Raw genomic sequence first — 21835 nt, 5'->3', positions numbered from 1 at the left:
CGGCGCCCCCCACTTCAAAGGAATACCCCACAAGTTGTATTCCAAGCCCCAGAGACGCTGTCGCCGCTGCCTTCGTTCCCCAGTGAAACCCACGCACAGCACTGGGTGTGCGGGGGCTGCGGGGGCCGAGGAGAGGCCCCGCCGGGGCAGATCCAAAGATTTCCAAAGATTTTGAGTCTCCCCGCGGGCACGCAGGGGCCCCCGGGCGGCCACCACAGAGCCACAGGATGGCCCATAGCCCGCTGGGCTAGTGTTTCTGACCCCCTGCTGTCCCGCGTCATTTCCGGCAGCAGTGGGCAGGAGCCAGGTATACCTGCCGCCCCCGCCCACCTGGCCACCTCTGTGCCACTGGAGCGCGCGCCGTGCGGGTCGGGGCAGAGTCCACCGTCGTCCGAGGCTTTACATACAGTAAGTGCCCCCCCCCATACACCCGCCGGGGAGTCTAATACTCCGTCCGTTGTGGCATCAGGCACCCCCTGGGTCGAGGCCCCCCCTGGGTCGAGACACCCCCCTGGGTCGAGGCACCCCCTGGGTCGAGGCACCCCCTGGGTCGAGGCATCCCCTGAGTCGAGGCACCCCCTGGGTCAAGGCCCCCGCCCCCCCCCCCCTGGGTCTAGGCACCCCCTGGGTCTAGGCACCCCCTGGGCCGAGGCACCCCTGGGTCCGGGAGCGGGTGCTCTGGTCAGGGCCAGGGGTGCTCCTTCCGAGAGGCGTGTTAGGGCTGCACAGGCGGGGGAGGGGGAGTGGGGGGGGGGGGGGGTCGAGGGATTGGACTCGTGCACGTTCCCTGTCCCGAGTGCTTGAACTGAACACCCACTATTAGCAACGGGGATAAATGTTTCACAAACAGGGCGCCTGCTTGTAGCATGCTTTGACTTTTGCACCCACGTGTGTACAGTCCTCGTTGCGTACGTGCTGCGCACTTGTGCACTTTTTCGAACATGTGTTCAGGTGATGTCATGTTTCGCATGTGCAGCCTTTGAGTTCTGGGTTCTGGTGTGTGCATCAACTTGTGGTTCGGTTTGTAGAATATTGGCTCTGTGTGTATTTCTAGGGTCACATATTCACAGTATTTTGTGGTCTGCGTGCGAGCTTTGGGGTTAGTGTGTTAAGTGTACTCTGTATGGGGACTATAAAGGCCTCTGGAAATACCAGGGGTTTTGTGGCCACGGTATTTGGGGCTTCTTTCTAAAACATTCAGGGCTCCGTACACATCAAATTTAGGGTGTCTCTGTGTGAGGTTTTTCGGGTTTAATATGTGTGTAATATTTGACGTTCTGTGTAATCGTGTTCCCTTTGTGCAGCACGTGTGCAGACCTTTGGCTTCAGTGTAGTCCGTTCTTTAGGCCTTCTGTGTGTAGCACGGGAGTGGTTCTCCGTGCGCAATATGTGCTTGGACGGATAAGTGAGTAGAGGTGAGGGGGGACGGATGGATGGATGGGTCGCAGTGCTTAATTTGTGCCGGTGGATGCGTGTGGTAGGCATCAGCACTCGTCCGTGTGTTCCAAATTGCATTCAGTCTTTGGGGTTTCGCCTGTTGCATTCTATTTTTTGCATGTGCAGGTTTATGTAGCGCGAACTTGACCCAAAGGTATCCAGGCGCTTTAAATGTGCGCCAGAGGCATTACAGATGGACACATTCAGTTTTCTCTCACTTGGTCCCCCTGCTTCAAAGTCGTCCTCCGTAGCCGTTAAGCCACAGCGCACCTTTGGGTGCCTACTGCAGCTTTAAAGATGACCGAGAGGAAGGAAGAAAAAAGAGTAAAGGATAGCACAGAAGTCTCCGAAAAGGGAGCAGAAATATTTGAAGATCACGGATTCACAAGTGCCTTCAGCAAACAGGCGTTTTACTTGAGGCCAAACGGATCTCCTGGTATTCCACTTGTGCCCCCCTGGACTGTGCGACAACAGCTGTTCTCTTCTGTGCTTTGAAAGGTCGAATGTCTGTCTGGAATGACGTCAAATGCTGTGCAGTAGCGTTGTGTGTGCACAGGGTTCTGGGGCTTCCAAGCGCTAGAGCTTGATCGGCTTCAAGGAGCTCGAAGGAACCTTGCACCTCCCACGAGCCTCAGTCTCCATCAGATGTAACTTCATTTAGTGTCGGCCAAAGTCGGGGCTCGATCCTTCCTGGAAAATGCAGACTTAAACAAACCACCTAGCGAGTGCAAACTCCGTACTACAAAGTGAAGTACATAAAACAGATGACCTATTTGGATGTACTTTACCCCTAATAAAGTTCTTGCTTTCCGACATGGCATTCATTGCAGGTGCAAAACACCCAGGTACAACCTTTGAACCACATTTTAAAGTTGCCCCTGCTAACGAGGACTATAAATTGTAAGATACACAGTGCTTCATGTATTAGGATTAGAATTGCGGTTACCTCTGCTTACTGTTGTTATGATTAGAACTTATGAATATTACATCAACTTTAAAGCAAAAACGTGTGACACTGGGCTATCGATGGACCTACGTCACCATGCTGAGATTTTCAATGCTAAAAAATGAATACTGTTTTACCTCTGATAATGAAATGAGACGTCTTATGGCTGCGCAGTGGCTTCTGGGTATGCAAATTAAAACAAGCATTTACAATGCAATAGGCCTCGCATTTGCGAGAGTTTGAGCTATGGGCTTTGCAAATGACAATGCATTTTAGTTGTGTATTTTGAAAACCTGCGAGGGCGCACTTTGTACATATAGTCCTTGCTTACGAGACGCAAGGCTGGGAATAACTGCGCCTCTTTACTGCCAGCCTTGCTTCTCATAAGCAAGGACTAGAAATAGAAAGTGCGCGTTTACGAACCGCTTGCAGCTTTTCAAAACACATAATTAAAAGGCCAATAGCTCAAACTCTCGCAAATGCGAGACCTATTGCATTGCAAATGCTTGTTTGCATTTTGTTATGGACTCTGGCATAGTAGAGCTCTGGTATTTTTCATAAGGGAGTTATTATGTTCCATTTTCATAGAAGAACCCCCTATAGTATGGAGGGCAGCGATGCCCTTCATCATGTCTTTAAGTAATACTCTGATATTTAAGAGAATTTCAGGGTTCACCTGTAACCAGCCCCGTCTTATGCCCTGAAGGAAGCGGGCTCTTTATATGATATACCAAAAAGAGGCATATCGTGGTATTCCCTGGTCAGTGGACACCGGCTTGCTCCAGCAATCCCAATGTGCTTTTCTAGGGGGTAGTATGGCCGAGCAGCCTTAGGCTTATCAGAGAGGAGTGTTTGGCATCTGCAAAATACACACACAGTCAACAAATGATGCACAGGACTCGATAAGGAGATCCACACCAATTTATACAAATAATACGCACCTTTATATATGTTTAGACACCAGAATCAAAAGTCAACACAGCGCAATTATCAGAAGCTGCAATGTTAGCCTATGGAATGAAAACCAAGTTTGGCTTTCAGGTGGAGTAGAGACCAATCTCCTTGACTTCAGGTGAGTGTGGGGTAAGATCCAAGGCCGCACCAGCAGTGCACCTCCAGTCGCACTAGGGCGGGCGAGTGCAGTGCTGCAGTATATCTTCGGGTGCCCAATGTTAGTCAACTGGGATCGGTCTGCATGAAAGGAGGCTGCAGGTTTCGACTGGGAGGCCAGTCGGGCGGAACCAGCCAGAGGGTTTAAGTCGTGTGATGCTAGGGGAGGTGGGGACGCCGGTGGTCCTCCTCTTCTCGGGCCGGGGTGGCTGGGTACTGAGGGTCTTTTAGGAGTCAGGCTTCAATGTCCGGGAGCACCTGTGGCTGAGGATGCCTGCAGACGGCTTCAGGAGTTCATTAGTGGAAAAACCAAAGTGGACTCTGTCTCCTGCGGCAGGGGGGCTCGGATGCAAGACTGCTTGGCAGCGTCAGGTTTTTTGTAGGCCTGGAGTCCTCGCAGTTCTTTTTGGGGTGCCTGCAGGATGAAGGGCAGCAGCTCCCCTGCTGCACGAGAGACTGTGGGGCTTTGTTGAATGCAGGCAGTCCGCTCCGGCTTTGGGAGTCACAACCGCTTGCAGGATGAGATGACTTTGGAACAAATCATTGGGAACAGCAGACAGGCCAGCAGGTCAGTTGCTCCTCCTTCAGCCAGCTTTCGCGGCTGTAGAGTGTCCTCCTTTGTAGGTCAGCAGAATCTGCCTTTCTGGTACCAGGGTGTTAGATCTGGGGGTCTCTAGTTGGCATAGGTAAGTACCTTAGACCAAGTAGGGACCCTTGCTTCTAGTCAGGGTGAAGGAATACACACAGTAGATAACCTCCGCTCTCCTCTAGGTAGCTTGGCGCGAGCAGGCAGGCTTATCCCCAAGGCAATGTGTATAATATTTGCACTCAACACAACAATAATCCCCAATCCACCACAAACTGAGACCACACAGGTAAGTATATTTTATAAAAATATATATAACTTTATCTGGTTGCAGCAATGTAAAAGCAGTTGCACGATTATCACTTCAGTATAGCAATGATGAACTTAATCTTAATTGGTGTTTCTAACTTTCAGGAAGTTCTTGAAGCAAATGTCTCTAGTCTCTTTAATCAGCACAATATGCCAATATTAGGTGATTGAAAACGCTCTTCAAAATGAGCCAAGAACCATGCCAATGTTTTAGTAATGTAAAACGCTCTCAAAACGAGCAATTAATCAAGGCCAGCGTCGATAAATGCGTCACGGCGAGCCCCTGGCATCAGGGACTCCAAGCGCTACAAGCGCGTCTCACCCGGTAGCTGGGGGGAGGGGGACTCCCTTCCCCGTGATCGGTATCTCTTCAGATGCACCTCGCGGGTAAACGCTTACTCGCGCTCCAGCCCGGCCGGTCTCAAGACGCTCTCCGCCCGCTCTCGGTCCTTCAGAGAGCAGCGGGGAGCAGAGACGGCAGGCCGGGGGCTGGAACACTCTGTGGATCCCTCGGCGAGGTCAGGTCAGTCTTTCCCCGGGCCCGGCGGTGATCTTCAGCGCTTCCTCGGCTCCTCGGCAGCTCCAGTCGAGGCAGCCAATCCCGTCGCGGCGTTCGAGTCGAGCCCCTCTTGAGCGCGAGGCCGCCAACCAATGGCAGCGCGGCCTCGCTGATGACGCTCCGCCACAAGCACCAATCCCGTCGCGACTCTGGTGAGGGGGCTCGGCCCTCTCGCCCAATCAGAGCGCGGCGGGCTCGATCTTCAGGACACAGCCACCGGGATGATACGGGGCACTTTCCACGGGGGTTACTGACCCCGGGCTGCGACGGTGACACGGCCAGCAATTATTTTTCAGCGCTCTTTACGCTGGGAAGGCCCACAAGCGTCCGATCTTCGCTCCCTACGTGTCGATGAACACGTCGATCTCGGCCACACGGCAGGCTGGTTCAGCGCGGCGCCCTCACTCAGATTAGAGAGCAGCCAGTGCGCTACACGGCCCCACGCAGTGTTTCACGATCTCTGCACTGCACAGCAGCTTCAGGGGGCGCAGCAGAATCTTGTGGTCCTTGGGGCAACCTTTATGTTCCTGGGTTGCAGACAGGAGGCCAGCTCTTCTCAGGCCCTTGGAGATTCAGTAAAGACACAGCACACAGCAAAGTCTTGGCAGTTTCAAGCAGGCAGGGCCACAGCACACAGCAAAGTCCCTTTCTTCTCCTCTCCTTCAGTTGGACAGCAGGATAGGTCAGCCCTTAAAGCACACAGCAAGGCAATCTTCCATCAGCTCCTTCAGCAGTCCTTCTTCTGGCAGAGGTTCCTCTTGATTGTAGAATCTGATTTTCTGTAGTCAGGGGTCCTTCTCTTATACCCCAAAAAGGCTTTGAAGTCCTTTGAAGTCTTTAGAAGTCTTTGTGCAAAGGGGGCCCTGAGCCCGGTCCAAACCAGTTCTGGGGGTCTGGGGTGTTTCTGGTTTCCTTCTTCCTCCCTGTCCCAGGGACAGAGGTGACAGTCGCCCAGCAGGAGGTGGAGCCAGCTTTGTGGTTAGGCAGGCACAGCCCTTCACTATCAGGTGCTATCTCCTCCCACTTCCCTGGCAGCAGATGCTGCCTTTCATCCACGGGGCTGGCTCAGATAACCCCCTGGGGCTCTGCAGACCCTGTCATCCTCAACCCAGACAGTCAATCCACAAACAGTCCCAGGCACACAGAAAGGTTTAGACAAGAGAACAGCCACTTTCTAAAAGTGCCATTCTCAAACACAGAATTTAAAAACAACCCTTACTAAAAGATGTGTTATTAAATTCTGAGTTCAGGGATATCTTTCACTTATGTCCCATCTTGTTCCTATGGGAAGATAGGCTGGGATCCAATGGGACCAGCCTCCCCCATGTTACTCTATGGAGCAAGATAGCCTTACAGCAGTGAGCACACAAAATGGCTGCTGCTCACTACCAGAGCATGTTACCTGCACTAGTACATGCTCTACCTTATCCATGCACCGCACCCTGCCCAGGGGGGTACCTTGAGCCTTCCATAGGGGTGACTGGTGTGCACAGACAGGGAAGGGTTAGGCCCAGCCAGTGGGGACACTGGCCAGGCGGACATGGCAGTCCACTGACTGCACACAGGCCCTGCGCTGGCAGGCCTGAGACATCATTTTAGGGCTACTCATGTGGGTGGCGCAATCTGCGCTGCAGGCCCACTAGTAGCATCTGTCATCACCAGCCCTGGCACACACAGTGCACTTTACTAGGGACTTCATGGTGACACAAATATGCCAATCAGGTATACCCAATCAATATGACAATTTACAGAGGGAGCACTTACCCTCTGACACTGATCAGCAGTGGCAGAGGGTCCAAAGCATCTAAACCAGCAAAAACGAAATCCAGCACAGCATCAAAAATACATGAGTCAGAGGCAAAAAGATGGGGGAAAAACCACGCCAAGGATGTCAGGTCTAACACAGGGCCTCCCCTATATACTGAATGTTGGGGCCATTGAGGGAGTGTAAGTTGGTATCTAATGGGCTACCTACCTCTGAGGTCACTATGTCCTCTATATGACCACTTCCTGTGGGAACTGGACATAACCCTGTCCAGAGTTCCTAAGTTTGCCATTCCCAAGATGGCTAACTTTGAAAAGTCACCTCCACCTCAGGTAGCCCAGCTTAGGGGTGGTACTAGCCTGAGAGTGGACACGCTAATCTGACTCGCTAATTTTGCCACCTGTCCAGGTGCCAAAGGGCTCTGGACAAAGGAGGCCCATTCTCTCCTGTGAGGGAAGCCATGTTTGCATACCAAAGGGGGTGGGCTCTTTGAAGCTTCCCTGCCCTGGAATACTATCTGCAGGTTATCATATGGGAGGGTCTTTGTTTCTGATCTCCTGAGAGCAAAGGCCCTCATCCTAGGGGCCAAAACCTGTCTCTGGTTTTCGCCAGCCTGCCATCAGTCAGATAGCACACCTGTAGCTGGTAGGTTTTCATAGGCCACCTCTAAGGTGCCCTCTGTGTGCATGTATCAATCAACCCAACACTTGCACCAGTGTGGGTTTATTAATGCAAGATGTTTGATCCCGCACACCTATATTTTTGGTGAAGTCATCGTGTAGGTGGGGAACTCCAGTGTCCAGCACATACTTTTAAAATGGCTTCCCTGATCCATTGTACTGGCAGTAACGGGCCTGACCAGCTGGAGCATATCTGCTCATGCAGTTATGCCCTCAAAAGTAGTATACTGCACCCTGCCTTACAGCTGTAAGGCCTGCTGCAGGGGTGACTCACCGATAATTCATGCAGTGTCTGTGGGCATGGATCATCAGGGATGTGTCCCATGTTGTGTTTTCACTTTTGCCTGCAACAAGACACGCAGCCTACAGTGGCAGTCTGTATGTGCTTGGTAAGGGGTCCTTTAGGATGATACAATTTGTGCTGCAGCCGTTGGGGACCCTCGTTAGCTTCCTTGCCCTAAGTATCAGCCGTACCATTTACTAGGGACGTATAGGGGGTGCTAATGTTAGTGATAATTGTTAAAACATTTGCACAGTTTTGGGAAAGAGACCTGGCACTGGGGACTTGGTTAGCATGAACCCAGCGCACTTCCAGTCAAAATTACATCAAATACCAGACAAAAAGTGGGGGTGACCATGTCACAAAGGGGCACTTTCCTACATACTCTTCCTATTGTTACTACACAAGATTTCTCCTGGAGAGAATAAGGAGGGTGCTTTTACTGAAAGATATAGCAAATCATTGCTTGTCAGTACAAGAGCGTTGTGATCACTGTCCTTGCGAGCTACGATATTCATATCGTCCAGCAGGTGCCAAAGATCAAAGATGACGTTGAGGAGCAGCTTGATACATGATGGAGACACATAGTCAGGCAGACGTATGTCGCACACAAAAATTCCTTCATCAAAACATGACTTGGGGGAGCAGCTTCAGCCATGATGTAGACTCAGACTGTGATATGTAGGCCACAAAAACCTTGTCATCAAAACTGATGTAGGGAAGTAGCATGAAGGGTCCAAAACCTTGAGTGGTCTCACCGGAGCAAACTATTGTAGTGTAGTTCCTATATTCCCAATAGGCTCTGCGCATTGGAATAACATAAACAATAGTTTAGACGTAGGACTTAGGTCGACTAGGTCTCTATTGAATATGTTGGACTTAATTGTGAATGCCAGCTAGCTCAGAGGTCACTAGAAACTTTCTCGAATACACAAGAAGGGATTAGTTTCTGACAACCATATAACATGACAACTTTGTTCCCCAAGAATAAGGAATATATCTCCAGAGTCGTGGAAACAATAGATGGCTATTTCACTCAGTCAATCGTGCATGCTTCGTTTCGCCAGAAGTGCAGATAAATAGAGAGACAGGCGTTTTCAATAAAAAGGTTATTTATTGAGCAGTCTTCTTTCTTATGCCAGAGAAGTGAATTGCTATGATCGTACTACTTGCTATGAAGTAAAGTGCGTACAGTAAAAAAAGTATTATCAAATAATATTGCAAAAGCATTTATATGGTTTCTAAGCCATAAGATACATAAAATAGATAAAATACATACAATGATAAATAATGACTAAAAGTACTCAACTGGTGCATCTAAAATACGCCTACCCCGGTGTACCTAACCTAAGTCTAGTACTAGGGAAGAAGTAAGTGAGGTGTAGCTTGAGTTAAAAAGTTTCTGCCAAGAATCTATCCAAGAATTCTCTAAGGGTCTAATCAGCTCTGTACCTTGGTTATAGAATGAAGGAGGTCTTGTATCTCTCTCACAGTACTCGATCTCCCAGTAACCCGCAAGGGTAGCAGGGAAACACTGGAGCTGGATTTCTCGGCAGGGGAAAAGACAGCGTCTCTCTCAGTGCGTCAGCAGGGAGGGTCAGCTTCCTTCGGCACTCGCATACAGCAGGGCATCGGGCAAGTAGTTAGTCGATCTGCTCTAAAACCACTGTGTGTTTGCTAGGGCAGATGCTGGCATATTTATACCTGGAAGGTGCCGAGTTTGACGTACGGGTGGACATGATAATGTCACTAAGAACTCAAAGTTCTTTACACGCTCCAGGAGTTCTGGAACAAATCAATCCTGAAGCAGGGGGAATTCCTGTACTGCTGAAGGTTGGCTGTCTTCAAGAACTCGTTGTACTCTAGGAGCTTAGTGGAAGTAGCCATGTCGATTTGGACTGCATTGGGTGTGTCTAAATATGGTTATGATTCTTATGCCTATATAAGGATATGATAAGTTATACCTATATAAGGGCATGAATCGGGAAAATTACACTAGAGCCCTAGATACGTTACAACACCCACTCCACGTAGAATGTCCATCTTTACTAAATACTAAGCAGTTATAACATTTCTAAGCATGTTTTTACAATACCACCTCAAAAATACATAAAATGCATTTGAAATGGTTTGTACAAGAAAAATGAGTATTGTACTGTACGTTTTCTAAGCAGTGATATCATTCAAAATAATGCATGTAGTTTTACATTTGAAATGCTGGCTGAATGATTCATGAAATTACATTTATGAAATGGCTCTTAATACAGAAGAGAAGGTCGAGCCCATTTCATCACAGATTGATATAATACTGTACATGTGCTAGAGGCTAGTTTAAATATTGTCTCTAGGTATAAAAAATAGAAATCTTGTTCTCTAAGAATAGTTCTACATTAAGCAGATTACTCTGTGCCAAAAAAAGGTAAATATTTTGGTATTGAGAAAATAATTTCGTTGTAGTAAAAAATAGTTCCAAATTTTAGAAGTTCTGTTTATCAAAACTGAAGGCCGAATTCAAAGTTCAGGGAACGCTGTGTGCTTGTTTTTCAAGAGTTATTCTCGTTGTTAGGAGAAAACATTAACTCAGATAGGCTGGCAAAAAATGTGTCTACCACAGTAGGTGAAAGTTGGGCCATTTCCGAAAAAGTAGGAATAGTGCATATGTGAGATGCATTACAGTCAGCGTTATCGGGATCAGCAATGTTCACAGAAGGTTGTACCTTTGTGCCGCTTTCATCTTGTACCTCACCGTCACCTAGTCGTAATGGTGAGGTCTCAACGAATGCCGTCATCAGAATTGATAGCCGCTGGGGAAAACACGTTGCATGAGCCGTTACCGAACCAAGCAAAGTATCGACATCCATAGGTACTGCTGATGGAAGTGAGAGAAAGATGTCTAACACATATTCTTCTCCGCAGAGCAGGCATCGTAGAACAGTTAAGATGCAAGCTTGACAGGTTGGTCTGAATGATAGAAACCATGTGGTATTCAGATCTCTTAGACAAGCCAAGCCGAGAACCTGTGTTATCCTATTTCGGGACCGCAGTGCCTGGATCGCTTGTTCCATGGTAACCTGGGTATCGCTGGTGACTGGACTTGCCATATTGGAGCAGAAGGAACAAAAATAGAATTCCAGCTACGAGTCCCAAAATGAGAGGCAGGCCGCCGAACACAGAGTGCACGAAATTCGGAAAAATGTTCAGGACTGCTTCAAAGGGTGCTAATAGTCCCGAAAAAAGTGTCTTAAATACATCTGCGATGCCACTGGTATCTGACATGTTTAAAATTTGACCTAACGTTTCTACGAAATGTACGGGGAAGTTTGTTGATAACAATGTATTTATCTCTGCTGAGGTCCTTGCAACTTGCAGATCATACGTTTCTCTGGACGAGGTCAAAGGCACAGTTTTTTTGTAAAAGAATGGCTTTCATTCTGCTTAATGTATTAATTCGAATAGAAGAGATGTTCAATGAAGGCAAAATTGTTGACTCCTTGTTTGGCTTGCTGTTTGCATACAATACTTGCATACAACAAGTGACCCTGGATGTGACACTGACGAGAAAGGGCGTTCCTGGCAACATGCCACAACAGCTGTGGTCATTTAACATAACGTAGCTATCGTTGTAAAGCTGCCTAAAAACAGGTTCTATTTGTGTTGCTGGAGTGCCGTGCAAGTGGAAAGATCATTAGATGAACCCTCACAGGCTCCATGTAAATTAATTTCTTGACACAGAAGTGTACCACTTAGTGATTTTTCACAATTTTTCCACTAAAAAATACCTCTTTGTTACTCCCACTCCAACATCTATGTGTGTAAGGTAAATTCCAGGTTGACTTAATGTGTCCTTTACCCAACCTTTCATACAGGCCCGCTGGTATATGCTGTAAGCAGTATTGAAACTGGAATGTCTTTATTGGTATTGTTATGGTACCATGTATTATCCATTCAATGACAGGTTTCTCGGAAACTGTTAATGGTAATCTTTCTAGTTTTTCAATGCTCAGCACCGTATAGTCTGCTCCTTTTTGTGCCAAAGAGATTTGTTTATCTGTAAGGTTAAAGATAGAAAATAATGACGTTGTGTTGATTAGACGCCAAGGCACATAGCCTGAACGCAGATTTTGTAACGTCCAGCCTAACTGTACAATAGAACGTGATTGGGACTGGCCATGTTGTAACATTAGCATATCCTGTTCTATTATATCAATAGCAGATGATACAATGCTGTCCAAAGAATAAATTCTGGAGGACAGAGTCATTAACCCATTGTCCACTACAGTGCTTTTTCCAAAAGAATACGATCAATTTCTCGTATTTTTTCAGCAGTTTCAATTTGCGTCACTTTCCAAGCTTCGTTGTAAGCAGCATATATACCGGCGTATATGAAACGTTTTTGACGCTGTTTGCGAGGTCCCAATAAGAAATCTTGCAAGTCAGTCCTTCTTTAAGTAAGGTCAAGTGTTGCTTAATTTCAGGTAGTGTGGATTTCTGTAGCCATTTGAGGCATAGTTTTCCTACACTGTATGTTGTTATTATCCCTGGATGTTGGGTCTGGCCTGTATTGTTTGAACCCCTGTGTTTTGTCCAGGAATCTATCTTGACAGTTATTAGTGTCTGTGGACCAGATCAACCATTTTTTCCAATAAGGATTAGTTCTGTTTTGGTGTAAAATTTGGGACACGTCTAACCCCTCATCTGTAGTGCTATTACTATCAGGCATAGGCTTTGTTATAGACGGGTTGTTTAAATCTTTTATCTTGGCTAGGCCAAGACAGGTAGTCTTAGGAATGGTGCCAATCATGAACATTATTTGTTCTGGGATCATGCAGGCTCTACTTGCCAATCTTTTGTTTTTGTTTCAATGTTATCTTTCCAGAATTCAAAACCAAATGTAGACAATTGTTCATAACATTTTGCAGAATAAATCAGTTTTGTATTGGTCATCATATTTTTCATTCCTGTCTTATTCACATTTTTGAAATAAAACGTTTCTGGATCTGTGACATTAAACCCTGAGAAGTATGGAAATTTCTCATAAAATGTTTTCGAGCTGCATTTTGGCGGTGTTGGACAATGTTCCCATTGAATATAAGTTAAAACATTTCTAGGTTTTGCAGATTTATGCAAATAGTGGTGCCCAAAATGATTACAACAATACATTTCTTCATAATCAGATGAACTTTCTAAATAATCATGATTTGTAAATTTTGCTGACATTTCTGAATCAGACATCATATTATTAATAGTCTCAAAGTCCCAATCCTCGGAGAAACTGCTCGGTGAGACAAAGTCACTTAATGAAACCTTGAACTGATTTGGATACTTAAAGAGTTCAACCGGGCCATAGATGTCGTAATCAGTAGCGCCCCATGCTACACCACCAAGTATAGGAATGGCTGTGATGTTTACTGATGACAGGTCTCTTTTTTCAACATGAGATTACTTGTGAGGTTTTAGGACCAAGTTGATGTTCTGACTTGCTGTGTCCATTGTACTGTATTTTCCATCAATCATTCTTCCCAAGCGTAAAACTAAAATGAGCCAGAGCAGGAGGAAAAGTACACCTAACACAATCCACAATTCAATCCATGGTGAAATCAGATATATTTCTCCAAGTTGATGAAAGAGTTCTGTAATTTTTTCTTTCGAAAGTTTTATTTGCTGGCTTTTCTTCATGTTCACTGGGATCTTCAGAAAAGTCATTGAAATGATGAAATAGCCAGAAGCAGTTCTGTCAATTGTTTGAATGGCATCAGGATTATTAATAATCTTCGTAGTTGCTTCTTCCTTTGTCATATTAGTATAGTCAGAGGCTACATCATTGTACACAGGTGTTTCTTGACGAACTGTTGCAATTTGGGTTTCAAGAGGCAAAAGTTCCATGGCTTTGTTGCATAGACCTTCTTTATTCACTGCAGGTTTCTCAAATGTGATTAGTCTTTCAGTTTGAACCTCTTGAATTGTAGCAAGGTTTGGTCTTCTGCTACATCTTGGGAGTCCACTGGGCCTACTACTTATTATTGGCCACATGGTTGTGGTTTTACCAGGTCAATTGATACACCTCTGTTCTCCTTTTTACCAGCAAGGGGCGGTAGTACTACTGATCTTGTTCCGTTGATTGCTAAGATCGGTACTGCTATTCTGTAAGAAGGCCCAAATTCCTTCTTCACCGCGATCTTTTCTCTGACCAGATCCCCAAACTTTGGAATCCAGACAGGTCTTGCTGGGACAGGTGGTTTTTCTTCAGTGGCCGTTAGCTTTAGCTTTGTGTTACTCAGACTTCTTCTTGTTTCATTTAAGTCCTGTAAAACAGCCAAACGATCTTTGATATTAAAGGTTTTTTGTTCCACAAGTGAAGTCTGACTATCGAGGTCTTCGATTATCATTCTAGTACCAAACAAAAGTTCAGACTGAGTGAATCCACCCAGAGAATTTCTTGGCAGATTATGTAGACTACATTGGACACTTATTAGATGTTTCACCCACCCATCACGCGAACCTAATACCCTAGCTGTTATAGATTGCTTTATGTCACGTTTTTTTCTTTTCACTACCACATTACCCTCAGGATGGAAGGGACTAGAGTACTGCAATGCAACGCCCAAGCTGGCCATGGCCTCCTTGTAAGCCCGAGAGCTAAACGTATGACCCTGGTCAGAATGTAGAGTGCCGATTGCGTATGTGCCGATAAAGACTCGCAAATCTTTTATAACAGTTCTGGCGTCAGCCGAGCGCTGGGGCCACATCCAAATGAATCTCGTGCAGGAATCCACTGCGACCATGATATATTTATAGTTACTGTCCCTTTGTAAGGGACCACATTGGTCCAGGTAAACACACGCTAATGGTTTATCTGAGATCAGAAGGGGCGTCTGTGCAGGACGTTTGACTGTTGATACTTTCATTTTTTGGCATATTTCACAGTCTAGAACATAGTTTCTAGTCTGTTTCCTCATGCGGGGCCACCAATATCTCTGTTTTAATAAAGATACTGTGGCGGAAACACCTGCATGTGCAGAGGCGAGCCCTCCGTGCGCTGCTAAGATTAGTCCTAACCTATGTTTCATGTTTGGAATTCCCTATTTCCCACTCCAGGGATTTAAGCAAAAGGAACATTGTTTGCATCAGTTTTATATGAGTACTTTACTGGAAAGCCTTTCGGGAGTGTCTTACCACTGTTTTTTACAGAAGCAGTGACAGCTTGCATTATTTCGCTGTCTATTTTTGTTTTTGAACGAGTGATTGCAGCTACGGAAGCAGTGTTGACGGCTGCCTTTGCGGCTTCATCAGCCAATGAATTCCCTGCAACGTGAATGCCATCACGTTGATGACTCAGTGTATGAATCACGTGAGTCTTCTGTAGTTCTTTTTGTAAAAGAACTAGTTGTTCCGAAAGCATTTTATGCTTTATTGTGCCAACTTTCGCATCTTTGAAACCATTTTGAACCCAGTTCTGCAAGTATTCATTGTAAGACTGGACGCAGTAATACGAATTGCACACTATAAGTGTGGGGAATTCGCGATCGGTATTCTCAAGCGCCATCTTAAAAGCCTGTAGTTCAGCTCGCTGAGCTGTACAGTCTCCGAGTGATTGAGTTTTTGTGACCATAGGTCTGAATTTACCTTCACGCCAGCGACCTTTAACAATCGCGCATGCAGCACTATATGCTTGTTTACCCCCAATCGCGGGCTGTGCTGATCCGTCTGTATATATTATACAGACGTACTGTTTGAGAGGCAGAATTTCGGTCAGCAGAGGACATTCGTACTCGTATTGGAGAAATTCTTGTGTTTTCAAGCTAGGGACAAAAACATATTCAACGTCTGTCGCAGAAAGAGAATTAACCCATTCTATCCATCTTGGATGTAAAGCTTTAGCATTTGGAATCCTCGCTTTTGTTACTGCCTCCAAGGCAGGGACAGGTGTAACAACTGATATTCGTTTTCCCTGTGCCAGGGCTCTTTCTTTTGCTATAGCAGTTTGAACAGCTGTCAGAATTTTCTCAGTTGAAATGAATTTTATTTCAGCTTGTGTGTACAAGTGTGATTTGTAAGATATTGGTACCGTTTCACCTTCGTTGTAGGTCAGGTACGTGAATCCGCATCTTCCTGGGATGACTCGGATTACAAGGTTGCGTACGTTTACGTGTGTTTGTAGCTTTGTTTTTGCTAACATGCCTGTTTGTATTGAAGGTAACATTTCTGTGTGTTTCTGAGTCCAATTAGTTGGTTTGAAATCAGGTTTTATTAATTCGTAGAGAAGTTAAACCCTTTCTGCATAATTCAGAACGTAAGTTCTTCTAAAATTCAGGAAACCTTGAATTGATTGTAAGTTTTTCAGCGTCTTTGGTGCTTGGAGCAGCGCACATTTCTCTAAGAAATTGGCGGCCAGGCTTTCCCCTTCACTTGAAAGCTCATATCCTAGAAATAGAACAGTGAGGTGGGCAATCTGCGATTTTTTAAAGTTGAATTTGTACCCTTCAGATGTGAACCCAAGTATAATGGTGTTCACTCTTTTCAAGTGCCTGTCCAAATCATCATCTGTAAGATAGATGTCATCGACATAAGATAATGCCTCCTCATCATACATTTGTAGTAACTCTGTTACTCTGGCTGAAAATAATCCTGGGCTATTCTTGAATCCCTGGGGGAGACGGCAAAATTGCCTCTGGGCCCCCATACTTGAGAAAGGGGTCAAATATATGCTTTCTGATGCTATGTTTTGACAGAAAAAACCATTTGAAATATCTAATGTCGTTTTATATTTTTTGCGCACGATGTTATTAATTAGTGCTGCACTGTGTGAATTTTGTACTGCAAATGTTTTGCAACAAGAGTTTAAGTGTCTGTAGTCCAATACTAGACGATATGAATTGTCTGGTTTGGAGACAGGAAACAAAGGATTGTTCATTTGTGAGGAGCATGTTTCAATCACCCCTTGGTACTCAAGTTGGTCTAAGATCTCCCTGACTTGTTTTTTAGCTTCTTGCTTAACAGGATACTGCCTTTGTGCAGAAGGTTGATTTTTTAACTGGATTTTATGGTGAGGGGATTCCTTTTCCCATCCTACATGATTTTTATATAATGCAGGGGCTTGGGCCACTGCCCATTTTCTTGCATATGTGTATTTTTTATGAATTGGAATATGATTTGAGAAGGCAGGCATAATCATTTCTTCGCCATGTGGGCACTCCCTAACAAATTCAGGTGGCCAGTCTTTCTCAGCTAGAAGAATATCATAGCCTTTAGATAGCTTCTCCCAAAAGAGAGTTCCTATTTTCCTAGTTATGTCCCCTTCTATACGCAATGTTATTTCATATAATTTATGGGGTACACTAACTCTGGTGTCTGCAGTTTCCACCTGAATGTATTCATTCGTGTCCACTGTCTCCAGAAGATTCATCAGGATCTTGCAAGCTATGGTCACTTCTGCTGCGCTGTCTAGCATTGTTTGGGCCCACTCCCCGTTCTTGAGTTGTGTCCTCAGGATCCTCGGCAATTTTTATCTTTATGCTTGCTACCTTCTTTTTGGAAAATTGAGATTTTTTACTTTGGTGAGCGGGTTCCTTGTCTTTGGACTTGATGCGCTCTTCTTTATGTTCTGACCGTCCTCTTCTTTCCGATTTCTGTGAGGAAGTCTGAAAAGATCGAGAGGGACGTGTATCAATATCTTGATATCTGTCCGGTTTTTTCAAATTATCCCTATTTCTGAGGTTATATCTTTTCTCAGAGGGCTCCCGTTGTGGAGACCTACCCCCCGTTCTGGAGATCTATCTCTCCTTTGGGGCGACCTTTCTCTGGACTGAAACTGTTTTTCTCTAGGAGTGGTCTGTTTATTACCCTCCCACTTCTTTTTAGGAGTAATTACATTATTTTTAATGCAAGTCTTTTCAGGATTTTCTGTTAGTTGTGGTTTTAGTGGTTTCCCACCCAAACTATCTCTACCTAATTCTTCATAGGATTTTCAATTATTCTGGCAAGTTCAAAAGGCTTGTCTGCTATTTCTGTTTTTCATTAGGTGTACTATCAGGGAATACTGCCTCTATTTGAGTAATCTTTTGAGCCAACCAGAACGGAATTTGTTCCCGTTTTGCGGGTAATTTACCAATGACTGATTGTATAGTCTGTGGTGTGATTTTATTTGTGTTCCCATGGTGAGGGGTGTGCTGTGGAATTTTTATAGCAGGTTGGACTGTTAAAGTCCGCATGACATATTGGACCAATTGTCTATGTATTTTAATTAATTGTTTTAATTGAACTAATAGTTCTCTGTCTGACATTTCTTCAATGTCAGGATGTGGTGTATAGCTGGCTAGAACCGGCCATGTGGCTCCTGGTCTACCTAGTGGACCGAGCCTGGTAATGTGATTTTGATGTTTTAAGGCGCCATTAAACCAGAGCTGATGCTCCTGGTAAGTTAGTGGAATTTCAACGTCCTCGAAAGGAATGTATTCCGCTGGAGGTTCCTCTGCTTTGTAGTAGTGGAACTTGTGTGTTATAGCATTTGCTGCTGGAAAAGTTATCCATGAATAGAATACCTCTGTCTGCCGAAATTCATGTGCCTCTACCACAAATATGACTGTACCACCTCTTGATGGTACACCACTATTTATTAGTCTGTAAGTTACACTCTTTCTTACATTTATCGGGATGATTATTGCATCATCTTCATTTTTATTAAACCCTGTAACGTCTGAACCCGGTTGATTCGCATCTACTACAGCTCCATCGGTTGCGTTGTTGTCGCCGTTAGTTTACATTGTTTAATGAAAGTTTGCAGAGCAAGTTTCAAGGAAACAAAGATTAGGTGCACAATATTTTGGAACACTGTATCCTTCAACGTTGAATAAACCAAAAACTAATACATAGGATTCTCGTCCTATTTAGTTCTGGCGGATACTAACCTTTTACCCACTCCAGACGTCTATTGGAGTTTTTACGGAAAAAGGGGTCTGTGTGAAAAGCACGACTGAGTTACTCTAGTATCTAGCGTTAAACTATTGCCTTACCAAACGTTGGGCGCCATGTAGTGTAGTTCCTATATTCCCAATAGGCTCTGCGCATTGGAATACCATGAACGATAGTTTAGACGTAGGACTTAGGTCGACTAGGTCTCTATTGAATATGTTAGACTTAATTGTGAATGCCAGCTAGTACAGAGGTCACTAGAAACTTTCTCGAAAACACAAGAAGAGATTAGTTTCTGACAACCATAGAACATGACAACTTTGTTCCCCAAGAATAAGGAATATATCTCCAGAGTCGTGGAAACAATAGATGGCTATTTCACTCAGTCAATAGTGCATGCTTCGTTTCACCAGAAGTGCAGATAAATAGAGAGACAGGCGTTTTCAATAAAAAGGTTATTTATTTAGCAGTCTTCTTTCTCATGCAAGAGAAATTAATTGCTACAATCATAATACTTGCTATGTAGTAAAGTGTGTACAGTAAAAAGAGTATTATGAAATAATACTGTAAAAGCATTTATATGGTTTCTAAGCCATAAGATACATAAAATAGATAAAATACATACATTGATAAATAATGACTAAATGTACTCACTGGTGCATCTAAAATACGCCTACCCCAGTGTACCTAACCTAAGTCTAGTACTAGGGAAGAAGTAAGTGAGGTGTAGCTTGAGGTAAATAGTTTCTGCCAAGAATCTATCCAAGAATTCTCTAAGGGTCTAATCAGCTCCGTACCTTGGTTATAGAATGAAGGAGGTCTTGTATCTCTCTCTCAGGACTCGATCTCCCAGTAACCCGCAAGGGTAGCAGGGAAACACTGGAGCTGGATTTCTCGGCAGGAGAAAAGACAGCGTCTCTCTCAGTGCGTCAGCAGGGAGGGTCGGCTTCCTTCGGCACTCGCATACAGCAGGGTGTCGGGCAAGTAGTTAGTCGATCTGCTCCAAAACCACTGTGCGTTTGCTAGGGTAGATGCTGGCATATTTATACCTGGAAGGTGCCGAGTTTGACGTAAGGGTGGACATGATAACGTCACTAAGAATTCAAAGTTGTTTACACGCTCCAGGAGTTCTGGGACAAATCAATACTGAAGCAGGGGGAATTTCCGTACTGCTGAAGGCTGGCTGTTTTCAAGAACTCATTGTACTCTAGGAGCTTAGTAGAAGTAGCCATGCCGTATTTGGACTGCATTGGCTGTGTCCAAACATGGTTATGATTCTTATGCCTATATAAGGATATGATAAGTTATACCTATATAAGGGCACAAATCGGGAAAATTACACTAGAGCCCTAGATACGTTACAACACTATGGGATACTGAAAAAGAAACAGGGAGACAAACTAGACCTGGTGCAAAAAACAATCTATCTCTCCTTGGTCTGCCTCTCCTCTCTCTCTCTCCTTGGTCTCTCTTTCGCGTTCTCTCCTCTTCTCTCTCTCTGTCTCTGCCTCTGTCTCTCTGGCTGTCTCTCTCTCTCTCTCTCTCTCTGTCTCTCTCTCTCTCTGTCTCTCTCTCCTCTCTTCCTCTCGCCACACAAAGACTATTCATGGACCTTGGGAGTGTGGGTTTGTTCTGACTCAGTAACCGAGGACTATTACAAGGCTGTCTGAGATTCAAAATGTCTGGTTTTTAACGATCTCACAGAATTGTTTCTTCTATTTTCCTTAGGCTTCAGTCCCACAAGCTCCTTCCTCCCTTCTCCTCCTCCTCCCTCCAGAGGCCATCTGTGGTCTCCACCTCCAATGTCCCTATATTAAAAAAAAAAAGGTAAGTGTTCTTTTAAACCCCAAAAACCCTCAAAACTATTGGAATTTTTCCAGCTTTTGTTTCTACTTTATGTGCACACTTGTATCACTTTTGCATTATTACTTCTATTTTATCCTTTCTTCTGCTTTATTTGTTTTTCCTTTGCCCTCCTGTCTACTACCACCTTTATCATGAGAATAAGACCCAATTTTAGGCCACCTAGACTTACCACCGAAAGAGCTCAAACAGGTTATCTTAGGACTGGCCCTGTAAGAAGGATTCTGTGCATGATTGTTAGTTTCACCTCCAGTTATGCCCCACAGATTCAACTTCAGCATCTATGCCTGTACTGTCCTCGACCTCTTCCTTTCCAAGACTATCACCATCACACACCAGGTCAGCCGCAGTTCTCCATGGACCATGGTGTGGCTTCCTTTTCCTTAATTTGTCCGGACTTAGGGTCTCCTCCTGGCCCTTCGGTCCTCCTCCCTCTGGTGGCAGCTCCTGGGTCTCGATTCTTCCTGGCTATCGTCCATGCTGTGGCACATTGTCGCATTCCTTGTGCAGGAGGGCGCCCTCCGCGAGAGCGGATTCTGCATTTGCAGTCCCCTGCTTTTCAGAGCATTACTGAAATGTTTATCAGAATTAGAGACCATTTATAATCCTTCCTTGGTTTTCTCTCCCCACTTTTTTAAGCTGTTTTGGTCTTTCTATCTTGTAGTCTTTTCTTTCTTTCCTTGTCACCAGTCTTTCCTCTCTTTCTAACATTTCTTCTGTGTCTTCCTTCACAGGTCCTCGTCAGGCTGTTGAGGGAGTCATTGGGACTCCACCTCCTCACGTAAGTGTCACTATCCACAGGCAGTGTAGGCAGAAGCTACATTTTTCTAAATGACCAAAACTGCAAAATCATACACTCATCTATGAGTTCTGTATATGGAAAAATAAAACCCTCTGCTTCACTCTCCATACTGCAAGCAAGACTTAATTAAAACCATGTTTAAAAAATAGCACATATTAAAGCCACCGGCTACTTTTCCCTTAGTTTTACTTTTGACAAACAGAAAATATGAAAAACACGTATTGGCATTTTACATTACCAGATAAACACGTCTACAAATGTCACACACTGAGCACACTGTACATGGTTCACACTGACTGGATACACCAGCACTTTTCTTTCTGCAAGGCTAGGATCTTTGGGGGATACTAAAGCTCAGTGTTTCTAAATTACTAAACTAAATCATACTTTCCTCTAGAATTCTTCCTACACAAAATGATGATGCTCTGCATCACTCCCCCATCCACTAGCTATATGTAATTAAAACCAAAATCGATATTGAAACCACACCTAGAGGCTTAATATCAACAGCAAAATCAGGGGTGCACTTATGCCTCTTTTATATGCGACAATCCTGTCTTACCACCATGTCTAGCTCTTCAGTCATTCTT

General features: G+C 44.9%; 1 protein-coding gene across 1 annotated transcript in view; it reads left to right on the top strand.

The window, feature by feature from the left end:
- Positions 1-328: 328 nt before the first annotated feature.
- The window catches only part of LOC147700390 (uncharacterized), a 95147-nt gene continuing 73640 nt past the window's right edge, over positions 329-21835 (top strand). Inside the window, exons 1-3 of the mRNA XM_086935759.1 lie at positions 329-408; positions 20309-20407; positions 21178-21224. The gene's annotated coding sequence lies outside the window, so the exon portion shown is untranslated. The remainder of the gene's footprint in view (positions 409-20308; positions 20408-21177; positions 21225-21835) is intronic.

This window comes from Lissotriton vulgaris, chromosome 8 (genome assembly GCF_964263255.1).
Source record: "Lissotriton vulgaris chromosome 8, aLisVul1.2, whole genome shotgun sequence".
NCBI classification, from domain to species: domain Eukaryota; kingdom Metazoa; phylum Chordata; class Amphibia; order Caudata; family Salamandridae; genus Lissotriton; species Lissotriton vulgaris.
Note: the sequence above shows the minus strand (reverse complement) of the source record. Positions and strands in the feature narration are given on the sequence as shown.